The following is a 17,098-nucleotide window of genomic DNA, read 5'->3' as shown; positions in this document are numbered from 1 at the left end:
GGTGAAGTATTCAATTATTTTGGGAACATTTTGTTATGTATTAGTTTTGAGGTAGAGGCATTTGTTAAGCGCCCGTTTGCCAAAAATTTCATCCTCTACAGCCCCGAATGCGAAAAGTTATCGAGGCACTATAATCACCTGACATTTAATTGTGTTATGAAGATATTCCACCGTATCATTCATTAAGAATCTAACATTTCCCATAAATAAATTTACAAACCTGTTACTATTCGATGTTTGCTTAATTTTACGCCATGAATATTTAATTAATGAAACAGTTAGTGTAAAGTCAGATTTGTATAGCAAGATATACAAAATTGACGACTTCCTGGCAATTTATGATACAAGAAAATTTCATCCGATTGACAATTTCAATCAGCAATTAATTTGGAAACACTACGGTACGACAGAACGTTTCCTTATGTTTACTCCAAGCTATGAATATTAATATTACCTAATCAGAAGAGTGATTTGTATTCGTGTTTCAGAGATTGTACAAAATGTTCGCCGCAAAATTAAGTCTTTTAAATTCAAATTTTTCTTTCATTAAAAATTATAATATCATATTAAAATGAAATATTATCTAATAACAAGAAATACAAATAAAATAGGTCTGATTATTTACATATATTTATGGTTATTCTACTGGAAGGGTTAAACCTAAATCAATTGCAACAATGGAAAAAAAATATTCTATCTACACAACGTATGGTTATTAAACGAAAGAAAAGAAGAATGGAAATACTCCCCTTTTCACGAGCAAACAATCCCAGCACCGATATAAACATCAGATCAATCCTGCTACGAGAACACGTTTTCCACTGAAAACACTTTTCATTCTCAATTCCGTAACAAACAAAAGAGTGTCTATCACAGTGAAATATCGTCGTAGACATACACTTTGTACATAGGATGGCGGATGCAATCGGTGTTCCAAACTAACTGCCAATGTTCGCTTTCCATACAATCTGCCAGAAATTCGCGATTGAGTTTACGATCGACCAGCCCCGGCCCTACGGAAACTTTTATAAGTTCATTCATCGGTAAATGCACGCGGGAGGAACGATCGATCAGAGGAGTCCCGAAGGGTGTATTCGATACTTCCGGATGAATAAACTGGCGATGGAAAAAGAAAGAAAAAAAGAAGAAAAAAAGAAGAAAAACACAGAATCACGATCCTGAAAGGGCGTGTTCTGCTTTCAACAAAAGTTCAACCTCCAGATATCCATGGTGAATAGCTAACAATTTTTTTTCAACCCTCGAACAGCAGACCACGGAGAGAGCCCCAGTTTTAATTTAATTCTATATTTCGTATTATTCTTCCAACTTACGAAACTCTTTCGTTTGAAAATTATACGTTTAACTTTAGGTTAATATCCTGGTATATGTTTTGTAAGTTTGGATCACCATTGATCCACGCTCCGTTGCTTAACCCTTTGACTGATAAGTACTCTAAACTTAAACGTTTTGTGTGTACGAAATAAAAATTAAGTTTTTTTTTAAATTTTCATTTCTCAATTAATTTTTTTATCACATTATTATAATCTGATAACATATGGTGTGTAGTTTTTATTTCATTATGATTAAGATATACAAGAAACATATGTGCGTCCATAGTAGTCAAAGGGTTAAAGTATTAAACCAAACACTTCGAATAATTTCTATGAAATTTATAAAAACACAGCTCTCTCTAATTACTTTTCTAAAAATAGCCATCTTAATTATTCCTCCACCATAAAATAAAAAATCTGAAATTCGTCGTTCGGTGTTCCATCACCGTTGGTCCGGATCATTCGGCGCAAAAGTCGAAATCTTCCTGATACGCATGTCATTGAGAGGGAAGGGGAAAAAAATGAACGAAAGAGTCGTCTTCACCTTGGGTTGGCAAACGGCAGCGGACAGAAGGAGGAAAAAAGGAAGGAGGAAAAATTCTTTTACATGGTAACAGCGCGTCAAGATGACGCGTGGGGTTCCAATGAGAGGTCTTTCTTCGATTCCCTCGAAGTTGGTCCCTCTGTTCGACTTTAACGCGTGTGTCACCGCCACGTGGCACTTCTCCGGTCGACCTTGAATAGTCAACGAAACACACCGTCCCGATGGAGATGTACGTGTACACGTTTCGGAACGTGGATACGTATTAGCCGAGTGGAATATGCAAATCACCGAGTTCCACGAATTCGTCGATGCTAATGTTATGATAATGTATGACGAGACCCTTCAGCTATTTCGCCGAATAAAGATCGATGAATCCGAACAACCGAGTTACGGATATTATGCAGATGTTCCTTTTGCAGCCGACCGCGATTACGGCAGAGGTCGTGGCAAAGGTACCACTTCGTGTGACGTTTTACAGACACTTTATGTTATACCTGTTCCTACCGTGAGGAGTCAAATGACTGGTTTAAAAAAGATATTTCTTAATATAGAGTGAAGATCATGATTAAAATTATGATGAAGATTATTTAAAAATAAATAATGTTTATTTTATTCTTTTTCACCGCATCTTTTTTACAAATTATAGAATTCTTGATTGTATATTTTTCACATACGTATTTTAAAAACGGTCATTTGTCCGCACGTGGTAGATTTAGTGTTATAAGTCAACTTCTGACTATTGTGATACTGTACAGTAACGAGCATAGTCAAAATGGCAAAAATGACAATATAAAAGAAGAAGATAAAGAAAAGTCTAAAATGTATTTCAATAAACTTACAAAAAATTTCAAAGATACTAGAGAGACTCCATAAGACACATGCCTGGTTTCGCATAAAATGTGTTGAAATATAGGATTGGCAATCTTTCAAAGCTGATTTAGTCAGGATCCATTCCACGGCTGGTAGCGGAAATGAAATTCGAACGATAAAGTTCACGGGCGAAGAAATTACCTTGTCCTATCCAGCAATGATAAATAACCGAGTGGAACGGTTGGAAGGGAGAAGAAAGAGAAGCGGCGAAATCGAGGGAATAAAAATGTGGGAAACGAATCGCCGTCCGGGGAAGAATCAGACCGTGAACAAGTACGGACGGAGTACACGAAGAAGCAGGCACATTTGGCCGTCGTGGGTACTGACATTGCCGAGGCAGCCGAGCAGCACAACCATCTGATAGACACGACACCGTGCACCGTCTGGAGGTTAAACCGTGCGGCGAACCAGGGACGATGCAAACAGCAGGAGGGATTTACGGATACGGAACACAGTTAGGTCAAGGATTCCCTGCATTTTCATGAGAACTTGCTAGTCGAAGAAGACCAACATCGTAAAGAAATATTTCTGATCCTGATGGATTAAGATAATGTAGGAGGTGGTCTAAATAAATAGGTATACACTTCAATTCTAACTGTTCTTTTCGATCGCGCCGAAGGGTAAAAAATTTGGGCCCATTTCAAGGTACGTTGCCGAATCGGACATCCCTGCATTCGTCCTGTGATCCTACGAGGGTCTGGACTATCTCTAAGGTCCCAAAGAGGCTAATTGGAGGATAATGAATTAATAGCCTTCTCGATAGGAAGACTTATTAGATGCACAAAAATGTTACCACTTAGAAAGGCAGTGCCGTGTCAACGTTGAGTGCGAATTGGCCGAGAAAAAAGCATGCCGGTGACGTTAATTTATTCGCGACAAGTGACGCCGGGTCGTCTGGAGGTTGAACGGAGAAGCGTCGCGGCACCGGCTGGAACCTCGAGCGTCGTTCGCAGACATAAAATGCGGACCCCCGATGTCGAGTCAAGGGTACGAGAGAGTGATGCACGACTTCCATACGACCTGCGCTCGTGTTGGGTCCGTGATGTGCTCGCTCGCTCGCCTGTTTGCTTGAGGCCGCTTCACCTTGAACGATTCCGCGGAGTTTTATGCCTTACGAGCCACGCGTCGCGTTGGCGAGGAGTTTGCCTCTCGAACGCGTGGGAGTGGACCGGCAATCGGTGAGAGATCTCTCAAGGTCCGTTCTCGGAAATCATTTTTGAAAACACAACAGTCGCGTTTGCCTTCTTCGCGGAGGGCCCGTGGACGCACCTCCACCTCGCAGCTAAGTGGCGCAACAATAAAAAAGATAACGATTTATTCCTTTTCGAGCATTGTCTTCCCTCCATTCGACTCACGCCGGTGTATTAATTAATTTCCATGGGAAACGGACCGGTATCATAAACGACGTTTAAATAGAGTGCTCGAAAGGAACAACGTAATTCAGTGGCTCTGTCTCTTTCATTCGTATTTTTCCCCTCTTTTTCTAATGTAATTAAGGAGCTGACCGATCAAGATGGTATTTGTGTGTTTTACAAACTCGCGTACACGCGAGGCCGATCCGAGATGAAGATATATACAGTCGCATATGGTCTTCGCTGTTTTTGCCATGGACATTTTTCCCGTGGAGTAATATACTGAATTGAAAACACCGTGTTCCTTATTAACACGTTTAAGCCGCAGGTAACAGGCGGAAACCATTAGAATGCGACGCTCGTTTGACGGCGCCGGCACTCAGGGCTGTATGTACTATTATTTGTTTTAAGGTGCCATTTTGATACCTCGAATAAAGCACACCTACGCTCCAAAATTCTTGTCTTTCCTTCAAGGATTAAATTTTGTGTTCCTCCATGGTAGAGTAATTTTACGATCTTGAATTTTAATTTCATCGTTTTTCTGACGTGAGTAGATCTATCCAATTGGGCCTGAGGATATCAAACTTTAGGTTTGAGGTCCTTAAATTACATTAACCCTTTGGGGACAGATCATTCTGAACAGAGTATTATTAATTCAAAATAAAACAAGCAATAATTCCATTCTTCAAAGCATGTGTTATAAATTTTATAGCTGCATTTTGTATAAAAAATTTAAATATAGAATTATAAATTACTGTGACAATTATGTTTAGACACCCGTATGCATCGATCGTCCAAAGGGTTAATATAGAGTTCGATAAAAGACGAATTCGAAATTACCTCTTGAATAACCTAACCCCAAGGCTTAATCACGAAACTCTGTTACGCTAATTTCATAGCAATAAATCTCTGTCTGCGTGGTGCATAAAAATGATCAAGACACATTTGTACATACATAAAGTCTCGAGGAGAAGCCCGATTCTTCTCCGCTCCTCGTCCTCCTGTCTCTGTCCTTTCGACGATAATAAATTCATTTTTAATCCTTCTGATTCTCGGTTAATATATCAGTGCCCGAGTCAGGCCTGACCGTGGCGCACATTTGCGGTAAGAAACAAGCCACGAAGTCCTGTTCAAGCAACGCAGGATCGTTCGTTTTTCTACAAGCGTAACCGCACCGTGAAAACCATCGAAGAAGGAACGGGGATAGGAAAACTAAAGAGACCGCACGAGGGAGGTGAATTACACCGGATACTGGTCGGTCAACGCTTTGAGTTATGATCCCTAACGCTCTATAATCGTTAATTGAACACCACTATGATCCTGTTTCGTTCGTCCCTTCCGCCGCAAATAATTTTTTTCTTTTCCCGCCAGTTTTATAGAGGTAGTTTATTGGTGAAGGAATTCTCGACCCTTGGCGCTTCTGTGATTACTATTTTATAGAGATGCTGGGGAAGATTGAAAGCCTAACAAGATGAACTATAATGGAAGCGACCATGCTAGTCAGCAATGTTATAATTAGAATTTCATTTACTTTCAGCTGATAACTCACTGAAATCTACAAGAGATATTTTTAAAATTTTCATTAGACTCATTGTCAGATGAAAAGGTAACTATTTTTTTTTAAACAATGGGAAGAGATGATCTAATAAATTAATCAATATCTCTTGGTTCCTTAATTTTTCAAATGAAGGATAATATTTTGGGCATTAAGATGAGTGAGAACTGGGTCTTTACGAATGTCAGTTTGTAAAAGAGGAACTGGTAAAACAGGTACGATAATCATACCAGCTGGTGCTCCCTACATGCAGACCTAATCTCATCTGGGGGTGTCTGGGACCCCTGGAACAAAGGCATGTCCAGTTTTTTTGTATCTGTAGTTACTGGTATCACGAGATATACGACCTACGATTGGCATGCACTAAGCGTTACCAGTTACATGTACACCGTACATCCGCGATCTTCTTTTTCTCCTTCGGTCTCGACCCTTTCTAACCCTCTTTCTCTCGTCGAACGCGTTCTTCGTGGCCGCGACTTGATAAAAAGAGATCGGCCCCAAGGCGAAACGATAAAGAGCGATACGCCGGGGACGGTGTTCGGAATGCCGTGTGAAATCGTTGGGAAAAAGTCAACAACGATACGTTGCATTCGATAAAGCATCGGTTAGGGAAATCGTGATATCGAGACCGTTTGCTGACTTTTGCTCTTTGACTTCGAACACTTCCGCTTTGCTGCAATTTCCTTTCTTTCACTGATAGATACTAGCTTTTCTAAGTTGGTGCCTTTACTTATTGTTAGATATTATATTCTAAATTAGCAATGATGATATCGACTGCTCATTTTCAAATACGGTTAATTTATTTATTAGTCTTTGTACAGAAATATTTTTTGGTACCTTTTAGGAAGGTTCACCAAAAGAATTATTATTCCACGCCAATGAGACCGAATTAAACAGGTACGAAATGTGCGTGTATATCCAAATTAGTCACATGGTGTGACTCGTCACGGTCTCGAACGTGTATATACGCATTCTAATTAGATAGACGCGCCAGGGTGCCCTCGTCTATGAAAGATATCGCGCCGGTTGACGCATTCAGCTCGAAGAATTCTCAACACGCATTATTCAACGCAAAGACATTGCCTATCGCCGTGACAGCGGTGGATTAATTAAATTTATTAAGACTGCCCCTGCACTTCCGTAACGATCGTGTGAAAAATGAGACTTATACGAGCCTATAAAATGTCCAGTGGAACGTTGCTCGTTGGCACTATTGCGTGATCAGGTCGTGAAAATTCGTATCTGTTGGGTAACGGAAATATGTACAAAGGAATGCCTTTATTTAATCACTGTTTACGATGGAATCAATTACTTTGTCATTAGCAATTTTTGTGGAAATAATAAAAATCATGGAGTTAGCTTTTTTCTACAAAAGTTAATGAATATGTGTAGTATTTCTAAAATACTATATCTAAAAAATATTTCTAGTAGCAAGATTTAATAGATAATTAACCCCACCTAACCCTAATTTAATTAACCCTTAATTATTACCAACAAAGTAATATAGTAATTAGTAAATTCGCTAATATTAGCTAACCTTCGGACAGCGGACCATGTAGAGAGCCCCAATTTTACTTGGCCGACCCAGCTTGATGGTGACCCAGAAGAATAGTATTAGAAATACCAATAGTACTTCTACTAACATTAAACCTATCAATTTTTAACTAAATAAAAAACTATTATACACTAAAAAATAATATTTAAAGAAACAGTATAAATAGCTAGAATAGGAAACAAGGAAATGTGCACTGAAATTCTCCGATGATGTGGTAACTTTTGAAAAATTCATTTCAATTCTAACAAGTGCCATAATACTTATGAACGGCAGTGTATTACACGCCCTTCGTTAGCGAAAGGGTGAAAAGGCACCCTTGACGCGGCACGATAACGTGGCTCGTTTCGCTCGAGGCAGTACGGTGCTCGTGTCACGAAATTAACGTTGCACCTGGCCGAATGAAATTAACGCCCTACACACGATGTACGAAAAAAGAAGAACGATCGTAGGGAGGAAAGGGAAAGAACAACGACGACAGCACGCTCGATTCCATCTGCCCAGCCATAGTGGCTGGTCGGTGCAATACTGACGTTGACATTGGCGTCGTGTATGGTCGCCATGCAGAAACAAGGGAGAAATATCGCATAATATGATAAAATTGACGTCGTTAAAATTGACCGCCTTTAATACCTACCTATCGTTACCATGTCGCCTGTATTTTTCAACACTTACTCACAAAAAACGATTTATTAGTTTATTGAACAGCAAATTTAGTCTGAGATTATTTGATGACATAAAAGTTTCCTAAAATAGCACTTGTGGCACGTCAAATTCAAGCTTAGGGTTTAATAAAAATAGCTACCTAAACGATTCATCAATATTTTTAATACAAAACGACTGGTCCTTTTTTAAAACACATAATGTATCAATCGATACAGGGCATTCCAAAAAAAAATTGTATAATGCAAAAATTATAAATTTTCACACCAATGTCGTTATTTTATACTAATTTGCAAAAATTCCTTTGAACTGAATAGATTAGAAATTTTCTGTAATGGAAAACAATTGAAAGTATGTTAATTTTTAGCTGAAAATCTTTCGACCTCAAAGGGTTACACTATTAAGAAATTGATGGCACGAAAATAAGGTGGATATATTCAGCGTATCATTTAACGAGGCTGAATATAAACGCTCAACACACGATTAGCCTGTGCGTGTAACAAATAGCAAGCTTGTCCGCTCCTCTAATAATACGACGACCGAGATACAAACCCCTTTTCATTCAACTTCTTCGTTTGAGCTGCCACTCAGCCGTCACTATCAACGTTATCATTAAAAAGATCATCGGCTTTGATATTCTATAAGCAGCTATTCAATTTCTGGAACGAAACACGTTGCAAAAGGTGTTAATAGACACTTGTCGGAAGTAAATGCAGGTGCAGTACTTTGTTCGATGGCTACCTCTACCGTCTCATTTTTTCCACGATTTTCTTGTTTTTCATTAAACCTATCGCGAGACGTCGATCACACATCGAAAGGATGGAATTTATTCATCGACGTGAAAAGATCCTTGCGAATAACATTTATGCAATCGATGGTAATAAATAATTGAAATTTCAACAAGGAGAAATCAACTTTCTGTTGGATTATCTTGCATAATAATTTATTAACCATTGAACAGCGAAACCTGAATCAATCGTGACCCAAATTTACAAAACATAATTTAAATGTATAAAAATAATATGAAATAGAAAATTGAATTTAAAAGGGGGCTCTCTCCATGGCCCGCCATCTCAAGGTTGAATAACGATATTATTGAATTTGCAAATTGCTTATTTTGTTAATTTCTGTTTTATTTATATTTGCAGTTATGCAAGAGACGTATATTATTGTTTATAGGTGTTCAGATTTCTTCCTTCAGGGAAACACAGCGTTGATAAATCGTTCGTTTAATTAATTAATCACTGACAGCGCTGTTGGCCTTTTCACTACCGTCCTGCGGCGATTTGTTTCAGCTTGCTATTAAATTATTAATCTGGAAATATACTGGCGAATTGTCGAGCGAGGTTCGCATTTAAGCGAAGTTGAAAGTGAAAATACGTATACTGAAGATGAGTTTCGCCTTTGAGTTTTGCCTGATTTTAGGAGAAATGATGCGTTTATAAATTTTCTTTTTACAACTGAATGTCAAGAATTCGAAATAATGCACAGTGTAGACAAAAGTCAGGAAAAGGGGGAAAAAAGAAACGAACGCGTAGAATGTTTGCTCAACTGGTAAGCAGGATCGAAAGGGTTCCCGTGACGAGGAACGATTTCGACCCAGCCTCCTTTTCTTTTCGAGAACGGACAAAAAAGACCCGCGAAAGTGATTCCAGGCACGCGTCCGCCCCTTTTGTCGATTAATTTCGCTGCCACTGCAAGACGAAACGACAAGTTAGTCGACTTTTAACCGCTGTCTGGCCGACCTAACCGGGCAGGTGCGCGATCTTTCCTTTTTGAGGAATCTGAGGAAGCTACGAACCGGTGGACGAAAGAAAGAGATTGAAATCTGCGGTTTCGAGCCGCCTGCGCGAGAATGAAATCATCCGTTATGTCAGCGAACAGTATGCTGCTACCAAGGTGGTATAACCAAGTAACAAGATGTAACTCGTGAAAGTTTTGTACAGAGTGCCTCAAAAATAATGCATCACCTGTAGATTCTTTGTATCAAAAAGAAATCAAAAAATTTTCTACCATTTCTCAATAAGTCGATTCAATTGCAAAATGTAAGCAATTAAGAATTCAATGTAAAAAATTTTACATATAATATAGAAAATTCTGAAATACTATGAGATAGAAAAATATGTATTTTTCCGTACTGATTATGAGAATTAACGTTATTTCCTGTATCTTTTAACAAATTGAAAGCTACCCAATTTTTTAAACAAATATTAGGAAAAGAAACTAGAATATACTTGTGAAGAATTAGAAAAACTTTTGGAGCACTGCAGATATGAAGGCAAAATCGCTGAATTTTCGTCAACTAATTTTTAAAATTATCAAAATACTGCATAATACAATAATATGGGACAATTTTTATTTAATACAATGGTCCATTCTTCAAATCATCCATCATCTAACGAAAAAAGAGCCAAACTGCCCAATTGAATTATTTGACCGTATACACGGAGGTTCCAGAGAAGAAACGCAAAAAGGAAGTAATGGGCATCGATCGAGTGGCCATTTGGGAAGCGGAGGTCGATAATAACGGCGTAACAGGTTCTATCGTTTCATCGCAGTATTTACGTTCTATTATTCTTCGAGCTGACTCGTATATCGTTGGTCCGTGAAATTCCTGAACGTGTACGAACGGAGGACATTGTAGCATAGGCAGCCTCTCGGCGAAGTAATGGGCCATTTATTTTCACTGGTCGACCCCCGCCGAGACTAATGTGTCTCAGCAAGCTTTTTCGCGACCCTTTTGCCCACCTCACGAGTGCTCCTTACCAGGAAGGTGGCCACAAAGCTCTGAAATACCGACGCGGAAGCTCCGGGCCAAAACGAAACCGGAGAAAGTAACCGTCTAAGCGTCTACCCCCGTGCAGTCAGGAATCTCGCCGGTCGACGATTCAAAGTAAACGAATGGGAATCCGCTTTGAAGACGCGCGACCAACTTCCTCCCTCGACGACGAGGGCTGGACGACTCGTCGCGAGACGCTCGAAAGAAGTCGTCGGATAAAACGCCGGTGATAAATGAACGCTCGGAAACGAGCGTTCAACTCGCCTGGTATATACTTGAATCGCGTTCACCGAGAAAATTGGTACGTTCTCAGGGCAGACCTTTACGACCTAGTCGCCAGTTACGATCAATAGCCTTGTTGGAAAGTGTACTGAACAAGTTTCTTTAGAAATACGTAAAATTAATCAATACCAAAAATATTTACTTTGGAGTTAGGAGTGTGCGGGTATCCGAATATTCGGGTCGGTCTTGGGTCAAAAATTTTTCTCAAATTCGAGTGAAACTAAAAGTTTGTCCGGTGCATAAATTTATTCGAGTACCCGTTATTTTGGATCCGGAATTGATATTCGGTTTCCAAAATTATAAGTACCCGAATAAATTTAAGTGTTGGATAAACCTGTAGGATCCCACCTGACCGGATTTAATAATTAGTCGACTCAACTCGACCCGACCCGAGGGTCGAATACCCGAATTTTCTGGCACCCGTGCACCCCTATTCATGGCACACAAATTATGTGTAATCGCCAAAACAAGAAGTAATTTTTAAAAAAAGTTTGCAAGCCAGTGATAGGATGATGTGTAAAGGTAGACTCCCGCTGGATTCTGATAGAACGTTAAGTGCATTTGGCCAGCTTCCAGCCAAGCGACGACTTGCACGACTTTCTTCGACGTAAAATCACCGTGGCACACCCTTAACTCCACTCGTCTATCCCTTTTCTTTCCTCGATCCTTCCGGTACGTCTGTCGCTGTCCTACCAATGTCCGAACCCCTCCACAAGTTTTCCCGAAGCTTTTTCACCGGATCTCGTCTACTTGAATTCTCTCCGCCGGTCGTTGCTTCTTCGTGGTGGTATTCTCCCTTGCAGAAAGGGGTTGGGGATGTCTTTCAAGACGGCGAGAAGGTTTGTTGTAAAATCGTGTACCGTCGGCGATCAATGACCCAACGAGTTGGAGATTGGAAATTTATTCAATCGTTTTTATTAAAAAAGAAGAGTGGAAATTTAACACCATTTTTGTTAAAAAAGAAGATGATTTTATAAACCCTGAAGAGTCATAAATTATTATACATTTTTAATGACGAGACACTACTGAATTAAAAATCCTATTAAGACTATAGAAATGTTAATTTCATAATACATCCAAATTCTTAATTAAATTCCATTATAAAAACAATTCCGAGTGAACCGTGTTCAAACATACCGAATTCGAACAGATAAAAGAGCAACAAAAGAAGAGTTGCACAACACTGATCAACGTGGAACATCCGGGAACAGCAAAGTTTAGATAACCCTCGTATTTACCGCAAAGGGTGTCTAACATCCCTCGACTACTTCGAACGATTTCTCGTTTCGCGTAAATAGAAAAACAGAGATAGAATAGCGAAAGCATTCGTAGCCAACCCCCGAGGAGATCGAAGAGAAGGTCCACCCTCGAGTCAGGGTGTATACTTTACCACCTCTGACCGGCTGTTGGAAGCCACTTCGCAGAACAAAAAGACAGGGGCAAACAGGGATGACGTTTATCGATTTCAGCGGGACACAAGGTCGAGATAAAAGCGATTTCGAAAAAAGTCTGGGAAAGCGGAGGTGTGCTTTGATCATCCCTCGGATAGCGACGCGGTTATTTTTCTTTCCTCTGTTTATTCGGTCGATTTACGTGTTTACAGCGATGTGTTCCCGCTGGAAAGATACACAGATGTTTGAAGCGATACAGGAAACACGTTCCCTTGCTGGGAGGAAACAATAGTGGAGGATCTGGGGAGATTTGTAACTTTGAAAATGAGATTTTTCCAAACTCTTCGTGAAAATCGTCGAATAACAACATAAAATTGCAATTTGGAAATTAATAATTTTACGATATACATTAACGGAATTTTTTAAATATATTCCTATCAGCTTTGCTTAAATACGAAAAAGAGAAAATGAAAAAGATCATAGATTCCACGAAACATGTTGTCATCGAAGCGTTAAGACTAATTGACACGGAGATAAGGAAAAATCCATAAAAATGTTGATATGAAAGTAACACAAAATTCTGATAATAAGAGTGTTTGATATAGTAGTTGAGCAATCTAAAATATTTCAAGTAATTAAATAACTCTTATGTCATATATCACATGATAAATTTTTATCTACACGACACATGATACGTGTACACGTTATTATCATATTTGTTATTGATATATTAATCCCTCGAACAACTGTTTAAACAAACAGAGATATACAGTCTAAACTGCTTCAATATTCAATTAATACTTCACTCTTAATTTGAATGATTATCTTAATAATGTATGTTTATGTTTGAAATTATTCTGTTGGAAGTTGTTACAACCAGTTCAAAATATCACATATTTCTTTTACATTTATCGCATTACTGATAAAAGAAATATGACATACACGTTATTTAAGACCATTTAGAAGATTAGCTAATCAGTTTCTCATTAATACATACCATAGCAAATAAAAAAATAAATAAAATTGGCATTTGATATTCAATGTAAATGAGAAAATTATTCGTTAAAATCTTATTTTCAATCGCAAATTACTATCACCTGAAAGGTAGATACGCGAATTCTTTTTATCCGAGAACAGGTAAATTGGAATTCTCGTTTAATTACAGCCGAAGGTAGTTGTAAACGAATTTCGCGCGTAGTATCGACACGCGGAAGCTTTCCCGCCAATTTGGCTGGAATTTTAAAGAAACTGCTGCTTTTTTCACGGGCGATTTATTTAACGAGTCTTCGCGAAAATGAGCAGACAAGGAGGACCGAAGGACTTTGTTATGGATATTGCCTGGAGCTCGAGCTCGAGTCGAGCGTGAAAACCTCTTTGGATAAAACAGGAGAAGAGTGGTAAATGGGACGTGACACTTACAATCTTCCTTCCTCTTCGCTCCTTCCACACCGACTATTCTATCGTTTTAAATCACCGCCCCGCGATTTCCCTTCCACTCGTGAAACTTCGTTTCACCATGATTTCCTGCGTTGCGAAAATAGGGTATCAAACTGATAAGAGGATCGAATTTAACGAAACTAAGTAATAGCTATTCGACCTCTGGAAATTTTACGCGACGAAGAGGATCATTGAGAATCATTCAATTTATGGTTCTTCTAGAAGAATTTCAAAAGATCTTCGAGGAAAATTTTCATGAATTATTCTACGAACCCTGAGATTTATTTGAAGACCTTTCAATTGCATTCGAGTTTAATTTTATATTTATTTTGTAAAAACGATACTATGGAGTATTTATAATAAAATTCAGTTCCCCAATATTTGTTTCAATATAAAAAAGAAAAAATTAAAATGAATAAAAAATCATGTAGATGGTTGGAATCCTGTTATTCCAAAGAAGTTACGGCACAGACGCATATTTTCCCAGATCAGCAGGCTATAGGAAGAAATGAAATATGCGCATGATATTCGCGTAATAGGAGTAGAAAAGGATTGGAGCAACCGGGCTAGATGATCCGCGAATTTCGAGCGAACGAGAGACCGGCTGTATATGCAACAGCTTCATTCATTATTAATATCGACACACTGCACACGTGCAAAGATACATACGTGATCGTAGTGAGAATAGCACGATCGCCAGACTGTCTATATGTCGGCTCGCTGAGAAATGCACTGAACGTACCTGCAACAAAAAAAGAAAAGAACCGATAAAATGTGTTTATCTGTACGTGTGGAAGCAGTTTATATGTGATATTTTTAACACGTGTTATGTGGAACACCTGGTGGTCCGTGGGATTTAGTCAGAACTATTTTTGTCAATTATCACATTGTTTATTTATGAAAAGCTTTGTGTAGTAATTTTTATTGCGAAGAGAAGAAAACATTAAGTACAATTGAAATCAGGTTATTTTAATGGATGAAGTTTCTTTTTGAGTATAAATTCTCATACCTCCAGCATGGTTTATTATCAATAATAAATTTTTCTGAAGGATCATTAATAAAGATTTATATTTGGGTCTGTTTTTCCAAAAAGAACCTTGGCTATTTGTGTATTAAATGTGTTCTAATTTAAAGCTACGTTATTTTGCTTATAAAAATTCAGGTATTGAAAATTTCTACTACTGTCTGAATTTATTTTAAATAAACTTTGACAATGTCGCGCGCGTGCATCCTTGTACGAACATACACAATGATTTGAGGAACACGTATGCAGTGTATGCAATGTACACCGTGAATCAGGTGTCCGCGTGATTTAATCACTTCGCTTTGTCTGGCGGGAAGGCGTTTCCGGTATTGAATTATCCGTGGCTCGCGTACCGTGGTGTAATTGATTGTTGCGAAGAACGTGTTAACGTTTAGCGTTACAATCTTTTCTCTTTCACCGGGTGAAACGAGGCTGAAATAATTAACATTCCGTTGCACGCCGTATTTTCATTTCATTGTTCAACGTGAACTAAATATCCCCGAAAAAAGATAATTAAACATGGAGCATCTCTTTTCTTTCACAAGCATCCAAAAATGGTTATAAAATTAGATATTAATTGAAGCTGTAATTTTGTATCTTATAAATGTTTCAATTAAATAATTGTACAGGTATTACAGTAGAACAGATCTCTGTATTGCGTAACAATCTTACAAAATCCTTCACCTGAAGCAATTAAAATTGTATCACGTCTTAAATAAAGCTGCAATCAATAATAACACCTTCAGATTAAACGAGGCTATTTTTAGAATTCTGTAACAGACATTTTTAGAAGCTTCCACGATCAGAGAGATTGAGGCAAGTGAGAGATTGATAAAAGTGAAGCAAGTTTGTAGCAATCCGATCGGTTTGTTAAAATTTACAAACGATTTGCAAATAATTCAGCCGCGCAACAACGCTGATATTTCCTTCACGGTTTAGCGGAGTTGAAAAAAAAAAAGATATTTCCACGCGATTCGACGAGCGCGAAACTCTTTCAATTCGTTTCAACACGGGGCACAAAGAAAACAGGGGAACGCGAGCTGAAACGTAAAAGCCGATCGGGGAATCGGAGATCGCGAAATAATCGAATCGTCGACGGTTCGATCAACGATACTACGATACCAGCCAGTATACACAGAGGCACGCACGATTCTACGATGCTGAAAGCATGCACCAAAGTCCCTTTTAGCGTTGCTTTCAACGCTTTCCCCGCTCAAGCTGTTCCGGCTCGTTCAAATATTAAAATAAGCGAGCAGGAGAAGCGGAAACATGCTCCAGCTTACAAAAGAGATTTTCCACTTTGCCGTGACCCGAAGCTTGACGAGGGAAACGCAGCAAGGAAAAGGGGTTGAAAGATGGTTCCGCGTTCTTCCGACCGCCTTTACTTCTGCAGCAAAACAAATTTGCAAATAGGAAGAAATAATTCCGTTTAAGCGATCGCTGGTAATTTTGTTTATTTTAACAGATGAACCTCCGGCGTGCGTCAGAGTAGACGTTATAAATAGTTTAATGATCAACACGGTACTGATCATATTTTTTTAATTGATTTGTACCGTTTGAAAATTTAAAAAATTGAAGAAAGTTTAGATCATCATTTTGTTCACTTCGAAATTTGCAAGTTTCTTTTATTTTTATACAAATGGGTTGTAGATGGCTTTAGATTAACCCTAAAATTACTTACAATAGTGAAATCATCAAAACTTATTTTACATACTAAGATTGGTTTTGTATTTACTATCACAGATACACACACGATCATCGACACACGTCAATTCATCGATACTCTAAAAATGTCGATTCGTGGAATCACGTGGTTCCTTGAATCACCAAGTCAAATATAAAATGACGCAAAACGCGGTGTTGATCATTCGTAGCATTAAAATAGACTGAAAGTACGACCAACGTCTTCGAGAACACGCTACATCGCGTGTATCATTTTCTGAAATATTCGAGAAATTCTATTCAGTCTATTTTATGTAAATATTAAATATTATTCGTGATCTGGATATTTTGATAAACATGCAAATTTGGTTTTAATTAGCAGAAATAATGAACACGAAAAAATTTCAAATTAATTATAATCGTGGCTCTCTTCATGGTCCGTTGTCCATAGAATTAATCAAACCATTTACACGGCAAAGTGATTAACTTCACTTTTTTAATTTCAGTGTCGAAGCACTTGATTGATGCTTAACTTTATGTATTTTATCAGTTTCCCTACTTTTTGTTTGTTGAGAATTAATCAATTTGACAAATGGGCAGCTCAATTAAGCTTGAAAATTTGAGTTACAATTAAAAGGCATCATATTTAAAAAATA

At 38.3% G+C, this 17,098-nt stretch overlaps 1 protein-coding gene across 4 annotated transcripts in view; it reads right to left on the bottom strand.

Annotated features, from left to right (window-relative positions):
• Window positions 1–17,098, bottom strand: part of LOC114872008 (mucin-19-like) — a 263,340-nt gene that overhangs the window by 136,803 nt on the left and 109,439 nt on the right. The window lies entirely within an intron of this gene.

Source organism: Osmia bicornis, chromosome 3, assembly GCF_907164935.1.
Source record: "Osmia bicornis bicornis chromosome 3, iOsmBic2.1, whole genome shotgun sequence".
Lineage (NCBI taxonomy): Eukaryota > Metazoa > Arthropoda > Insecta > Hymenoptera > Megachilidae > Osmia > Osmia bicornis.
This window is presented reverse-complemented; position numbering and strand designations above follow the sequence as displayed.